Raw genomic sequence first — 8174 nt, 5'->3', positions numbered from 1 at the left:
TTTGGGCGTGTCCAGCTCCACCTTCTGGGCATGTCCAGCTCCACCTTCTGGGCATGTCCAGCTCCACCTTCTGGGCATGTCCAGCAGGGCCGGTTCTACACCTTGTGGCGCCCAGTGTGAAAGTTTTGACTGCCCCCCCCGCCATCGCAGTAAAACAGAGCGTGCCAAAGGCACGTGTCAAAACATAGGGGCGTGGTTTCATAGGGGAGGGGCGTGACCACAGCTATGCCCCCAGTAGTTGTGCCCCCAGTAGATTTGCCCCCAGTAGATTTGCCCCCAGTAGCTGTGCCCCCACTAGATTTGCCCCCAGTAGATTTTGCCCCCTGTAGCTATGCCCCCAGTAGATATGTCCCAGTAGTTGTGCCCCCTATTGCTGTGCCCCCAGTAGTTGTGCCCCCTGTTGCTGTGCCCCTTAGTAGCCGCTTACAAACACACATAAACCCCCCCCCCCAATACTTACCACTGCCCCGCTCCTGCTTCCTGACCGCTGCTGCTGCTGCTCCGTCTGGCTGCCCGCGGCTCCTCTCTATGGGAGAGACGTCATGATGTCTCTCCCATAGCAGCGCCGCACAGACACTAGGGGTCAGTAATGACCTCTAGCGTCAGACAGGTGCGCCGGTTGCAGCGGACACCCATACAGCCCACGGCATCTGCTGCAGCCGTGAAGCAGGGTGCGGGTAGGCGGCGGGTGCCTGCGGGCTGACTGCGGCCGCACCTCCGGGCCACAGCGCCCTGAGCACAGGCACTGCTTGCCTGCACTAAGGGGGTCATTCGGAGTTGATCGCTCGCTAGCAGTTTTTAGCAGTCGTGCAAACGCTATGCCGCCTCCCACTGGGAGTGTATCTTTGCTTAGCAGAAGTGCGAACGAAAGGATCGCAGAGCGGCTACAAAATAATTTTGTGCAGTTTCAGACCTACTCCTAGCTAGCGATCACTTCAGACTATTCAGTTCCTGTTTTGACGTCACAAACACTCCCTGCATTTTTCCTGGCACGCCTGTGATTTTCCAAACACTCCCTGAAAACGGTCAGTTGACACCAAGAAACGCCCTCTTCATGTAAATCACTCTGCAGCCAGCAGTGCGACTGAAAAGCTTCGCAAGACCTTGTGTGAAACTACATCGGCCGTCGAAAGTACAACGCACGTGCGCATTGCGCCGCATACGCGGAAAAGACGTTTATTTTACATCATCGCTGCGCAGCGAACATTTTCAGCTAGCGATCAACTCGGACTGACCACCTAAGAAGCGCTCCTGGGGGTATATTTATTTACAAAGATTCGTGTTTTGGCCATTTTGAAGGGTGTTTGAACTCGAATGGTATCGGGTGCAGAGCCGGCCTTAGGTATAGGCAAACTAGGCAATTGCCTAGGGCATCTGGTATGCCTAGGGGCACAAGCAGCTTCTGCTGATTAAAATGATATGTGGCATGCCTATATTCTGTGTGTAGCATTTTGTATGCAGATACAGCCACAGATGCACACAGTATATAGGCATGCCACATATCATTTTAATCAGCAGAAACTGGAAATTCAAATAAGATGCATGTGTATATGTGTCATTATGTGTATAAGGGCATTAGTAATGTGTAACATATGTGTAAGGGGCACTATGTGTGTCATTAAGTGTATAAGGGAACTAATAATGTGGGGCATATGTGTAAGGCACATTATGTGTGTCATTATGGGCATTAACAATGGAGGTCATTCCGAGTTGGTCGCTAAGTTTTTCGTTCGCACAACATATTCGCAAAGTTGCGTTAATGTAGTAAATTTGCGAACATCCGCCCCCAACGTATTTTTGCACATTCGTACGCAGTATTACACAAAGTGGGCGTACGCCAAATGACATCGCAGTAATGCGAAACCATCGCATCAATGCGAAACCATCGCATTAACACATACTTCATCGTAAAAATACTAAGTTGTAGCAGATTTACACATTTTTCCTTAAAAGTGCACACTTTAAAGGAAAAACGCGCAACAATGTTTTTTTTTGCTATTAAGTGAAATTACACCTTTCAGTTTAAAGTCCACAAGCTCTCGTCAATTACGAATCCAATTAGTGTAATGATTGAATATGTTCCAAACCAATTAAGTCAGGTAAAAAAACCTGAAGAACACTTTGTTCCCATAATTGACCATCAACATGTAAAAGTCTAAAATATAAATATAGATGTTTTATTTTTTTTTATTTTTTTTGGTTTTAAGGTGTTGTTTGTGAATGAAGGTGTTTACATGTTTATTAACACAATAATCTCCTAACTTTTTTATTTTTTATAATCTTACGTTAGATGTGTGAAATGTTTTAGGAATTCAATTTCTGCTTGCCAATCTGCTGATCCTTTTTTGCATTAATAAACACAACACCCGGTTAACTTTAAACAACTTGTTTTTATTTGTTTTGTTTTTTAAATCAATAAATGTATTAACAAAAAAATAAATCATGCAAATTTTTGTAACAGATCCAGACAATTCATTAAGCCATGCAGGTGTTGGCGCATGGTTTCTATAATTCCCCCAAAACTTGTGGGATCTCCAACTGCAACATCTGAAATTAAGATGCAACATAAACATTAATAACTTAATCACATTACTTATTATCCAAGCAAGGCACAAAGCACACTTAAATGCAGGCATGTCCAAACTGCTGGCCTCCAGCTGTTGTGAAACTACATATACCAGCATACCTTGACACAGTTTTGTGGTCAGAGAATGCCAAAGCTGTGTCAGGGCATGCTGGGATGTGTAGTTTTTATCCAGCTGGAGGGCCGCAGTTTGGACAGGCCTGCTTTAATGCCTAAGTGACTACATCATGGCTGCTTTAAGGCTAAAGCAGTAGCATAACACACAAGCCTGCTCAGCAATGTTTTTTTTTTTTAAACAAGAAAGTGTACCACACCATGGGGTACATTTACTACTACGGGAGTTCAATTTAAGATGCGAAGTTGACCATAGCAACCAATCAAATTAAACATGTTATCTTGTAAAAGTGGGCATAAAAACTTCAAATATAATCTTATTGGTTGCTATGGGCAACATCCCATGTTAAAGAGAACTACCATCTTAGTAAATGTAACACCATGTTGGCATTCATTCACATCTGTAGTGAAGAGAATTAAATTTAAGGAGGTTTGGTCCTGCATCATCACACTGCATATCAACATCTTCAGAAGGACTACATATCCTAGCATGCCCACAATCCCTGAAAACCGCCTTTACTAAATAAGGTCAAACAGGTTGTGAAAAATACAATAAGCATTTTGTGAGTGTAACTTTCACACCACAAATCATTGTGTTGTTCGGCTGGCTAACAAAGTGAAGCATATGATTTGAAAGTGCAAACATTATGAATACACAGGCACAAGTGTAAAAGACTAACAACATACTAAACTCCACTCAGGTAGAAATGTTAGGCAGAAAACTGAGCACATATTAAACCATGTTGTCCTGGCAACCCTGTCAAACTAATGAGTGTCGACCTAGAGTGGACACACAAAACATTGCACACATAAACACTACATATAATGATACTCACAAAAATTACAATGCAACATGAACACCATCAATAATAACTCAAAATGTTTTCCATGCTAGCTGATTTTCAACAGTACAACAGTGCATGTTTTTACATTGTAAGTGTAAGTAGGTAATATTTATGTTAGAAATGTTAAAACACTTACTTTCCTCAGCAACATTATGTTCACCACTGAGACCATCAGGGGCTTCTTCTGCCCATTCACTGGGTGGTGAAGGCAGCTGGATGGGGGAAGGAGGAGGGATTGGGGAAGGAGGAGGGATGGGGGAAGGAGTCTGGATGGGTGAAGGAGGAGGGATTGGGGAAGGAGGAGAGATGGGGTAAGGAGGAGGGATTGGGGATGTAATTTCTGAGGGTGGGTCTGATTGAGATGGCGAGGGGGGCGGAGAGAATGTTTGTTCAATAGAGGGTGAGGGGGGCTGAGAAGGGGAGTTGGAAGTAGAAGGAGAAGTGGACTGGGAAGGAGGAGAAGGGGGCACAGAAAGAGAAGGAGAGGTGGGCTGAGAAGGGGAGTGGAAAGGGGAGGGGGCCTGGGAAGCTGAGGGGGCCGGTGAAGCTGAGGGGGACTGGGAAGCTGAGGGGGCCTGGGAAGCTGAGGGGGACTGGGAAGGTGAGGGGGACTGGGAAGCTGAGGGGGACTGGGAAGGTGAGGGGGACTGGGAAGGGGAGGGGGAGTGAGAAGGGGAGGGGGATTGAGAAGGGGAGGGGGAGTGAGAAGGGGAGGGGGAGTGAGAAGGGGAGGGGGGCTGAGAAGGGGCCTGATGTTGCCTCCCTGCATCTGGTTGCCGTTGTGGTCGTCCTATAATGATATATGTGTTATATTTTAGATTGCATGTTAAATTTCAGAAACACCATTTGTCAATTACACTGTTCTGTCCCATGTAAAAGACACAGGGCTTATTTTTTTTTTTTTAATTAAGATTTTTCAAACTCTTTATGTTGGCCACAGCAACCAAAATGATTCTACTAAACTTTTTTGATGCTCATTACTGAATCTATTCCATTGAGTCATATTGATTGGTATAGGCAACATCACCAGATCACTATTCAAGCCACCTTATTATATAGACACCACTGATCCAGTTATTTGGTACAGTTTCCAGCCTGGGTATTAATTCTGGACAACATGCACTTGTTTTGAATCACTTTGCTACAGTCAGTACTGTTTGCCCTAACCACACACACTGTCATATTTATTAAATTTGTTCAGTCAGTGTTGCAATTACAGACTACCACTTAGTGTAAATTTGCAAAATTTATGCTAATAATCTCTGTTATGTAATGTAACTTACTACGTGCACGCATTTCCCGGATTTGCTGGCGGATCTCCGCCAACAGTTCAGGAGTCCTCCTGCGGAGATCACTCCATCTCCTCTCTAGTTGGATGATGGTCCGCCTGCTGCGGACGCGAGACCGCAGTAGGTGGCGGACCTCCGCGTAGGCCTCGCGCTTAACCCGATTTGGGATAAAGCGCCCAACGCGGCCTACGCGGCGGTCCATCACCGCAACCAGGACGCGGAGCTCCCGCCTGGTGAAAGGTGCTGCACGCATCATGGCAATGGCGTTTTCCTTATTTGGGCATATATTTATAGTGTGTGTTAGCATGTGATTTGTCTAAAATCTATGCCGTCATTTCAATTAACTTTATTGATCTTTGCAATGCTGTGAAGAGCACAGTGGTAATTTCGCTCGAGCGGAAATACGCAGTCGCGGAAGAGAAAAAAATAATAATTTAACACACAACCAACTAAAACACCCACACAAACACAGACACACACACACACACACACACACACACACACACACACACACACACACACACACACACACACACACACACACACACACACACACACACACACACACTTTTTAAATAAATTGTAAAAATATCTGTGTACTCACCACAGTTTGTGTGATAATTCAGCTGGACAGTCACAAAGTGGTCAACATTCAGTTTCATTTGTTTGTGTTATTTTTTAAAAAAAACAGGATTTTATGATAGAAATAAAAAAAGGACACTATTTAGCAACATCACATTATTAGATTAGAAAATAACACATTGTAAGCTTAACCTGTTTACGGTTATTTTTGAAAAACATAATTAGAGATTCCCACACACCCGAATAATTACACAATGACCTTACAATAGCAAGCCAAATTTCTGCGTTACAAAATGAGCATAAGCATACTGTGTTTTTGATTAATTTCAAAAAGTAAATAAAAAAACACTATACCTGAAATATTCTTCAACAATGCTTGCCCTGACTTGGCTTCCCCTCCGTGTAATACTCCCCCCACCGAAGCGACGGACAACCCCTGGCTCCTCATCAGGCAATTCCTCTGTCTGAGGAAGCTCTACGCTACTCCTTACCGCGATGTTATGTAGTATAGCGCACAGGACCACTAGTTTACTTGCCATCTCCGGCGAATACATAATGTCGCCACCAGTGCGGTGGAGCACACGAAACCGGCCTTTAAGGACCCCAATTGTGCGCTCCACCAGCTGTCTAGTGGCAGTAAGCGCGGAGTTAAATGCCGTCTGTGGTCCTGGCCTGGGATTACGGTAAGGAGTCATGAGCCAGGGGGTGCAAGGATATCCACGGTCTCCTGTTTGAGGAGAAGTAAAAATTAGAAAGAGTATATTCCTAAAATTGTTTAAAAATGGCAGGAAATTATGTTGGCCAACTCACCCAATAACCACATGTCTGCTCGTTGACTTGATCTTAATCTGTGCCATATCCCTGATTGTCTAATGACATAAGCATCATGCGAGTTTCCGGGAAACTTGGCATTCAGGAAAAGGATCTGGAGGGATAGCCCACAAACAACCATTACATTCAGAGAATGAAACAGTTTCCTGTTTCTATAAATTTCTTCATTATGTCTTGTGGCACAATAGCTACATGTGTGCCATCCACAACCCCAATAACATGTGGGAAGCGACTACCACCTTCCTCAAATTGCAGCTTCACCACATCTAGGGCACCAACATCCAAAGGCATAGCAATAAATTGCTTAACCCGCTTTATGAAAGCCTGGCTGACACGCCGCAGGACCTTACTGAACTGGCCCTGCGACATGCCAACCAGGTCTCCAACAACATGTTGAAAAGACCCTGTGGCCAAAAAATGTAACACAGCAAGGAATTGTGTCAATGGTGGTATTGCTGTAGGATACCGAATTGAAGGCTCCAGATCACTCTCTATTATGGAGAGAGTGTCTAGGATTAGATGTGCTGGCAGCCTGTATCTACGCACAACAACATCATCTGGCATCCCAAAAAGTAGGACACGGGTGCGGAAAATTGGTGGCCTAGCACGCCTCCATTGCCTTGGTTGATGAGGAGCCGGTTGTGGTTGTGGGGCTGGCGGTTGGGGTGGGAGTGCTGCCGTGGGTTGGGGTGGGAGGGCTTCTGCTGCCACAAACACTGACATCACACACTTTAAAAAAATTAAAAAGATATGTTGAATAAGACAAATGCAATCCAAAAATATAAAAAAATAAACTAAAAACGGGGTGTCAACTTACTGCAGGAGCATACGACATTTTTTCTGGGTTCAATTCCGGAACAATTTGAAATTGAGACAAAAAAGGAAAAACACAAATTAAAAGTGTGAAACCTACATAGTTTTTTCTAAAAATAAAATAAAAATGTCAACCAACAATACAGACACATAATAAGAGCATCAAAGACATAACAAACACCTAAGTATAAATAACGATAAATAGGTTCGACATCTAAAATAGATTCCAATAAAAATTTAGCCCTTTAGTAGCTAGTACAGGCAAGAACAGCACTACTTTGCAGAACAATCCTGGGAAAAATTATTTAATTTAATATATAGATGGATGACAAACATAAGCAAAACACTTTGAACAAACACAAACAGCCACAAACACAGGCCAAGGGGACTTACCTGCTCCTCCAAAAACAGCAGTAAATTAGTGTTTTTGGGCACACTAAACAACACAAACCAAGAGGGGATAAATCTCCCAAAATAAGACACCTACAAGAGAGCAAAAATGACAGTAAGCACACATATAGCCCATTAACACAAACAGCCACAAACACAGGCCAAGGGGACTTACCTGCTCCTCCGAAAACAGCAGTAAATTAGTGTTTTTGGGCACACTAAACAACACAAACCAAAAGGGGATAAATCTCCCAAAATAAGACACCTACAAGAGACCAAAAATGACAGTAAGCACACATAGAGCCCATTAACACAAACAGCCACAAACACAGGCCAAGGGGACTTACCTGCTCCTCCGAAAACAGCAGTAAATTAGTGTTTTTGGGCACACTAAACAACACAAACCAAAAGGGGATAAATCTCCCAAAATAAGACACCTACAAAAGACCAAAAATGACAGTAAGCACACATAGAGCCCATTAACACAAACAGCCACAAACACAGGCCAAGGGGACTTACCTGCTCCTCCGAAAACAGCAGTAAATTAGTGTTTTTGGGCACACTAAACAACACAAACCAAAAGGGGATAAATCTCCCAAAATAACACACCTACAAGAGAGCAAAAATGACAGTAAGCACACATAGAGCCCATTAACACAAACAGCCACAAACACAGGCCAAGGGGACTTACCTGCTCCTCCAAAAACAGCAGTAAATTAGTGTTTT

At 43.8% G+C, this 8174-nt stretch overlaps 1 long non-coding RNA gene across 1 annotated transcript; it reads right to left on the bottom strand.

Annotated features, from left to right (window-relative positions):
- Positions 1-3937: 3937 nt before the first annotated feature.
- LOC134982204 (uncharacterized) lies at positions 3938-5811 on the bottom strand. Its single transcript, XR_010190971.1, has 3 exons — positions 5769-5811; positions 5437-5458; positions 3938-4333 (listed from the first exon to the last, which is right to left on the bottom strand). It is a non-coding gene; the product is annotated as an uncharacterized LOC134982204 (long non-coding RNA).
- Positions 5812-8174: the final 2363 nt, after the last annotated feature.

The sequence above is a fragment of the Pseudophryne corroboree genome (assembly GCF_028390025.1).
Source record: "Pseudophryne corroboree isolate aPseCor3 chromosome 11 unlocalized genomic scaffold, aPseCor3.hap2 SUPER_11_unloc_7, whole genome shotgun sequence".
In the NCBI taxonomy this organism is placed as follows: Eukaryota; Metazoa; Chordata; class Amphibia; order Anura; family Myobatrachidae; genus Pseudophryne; species Pseudophryne corroboree.
This window is presented reverse-complemented; position numbering and strand designations above follow the sequence as displayed.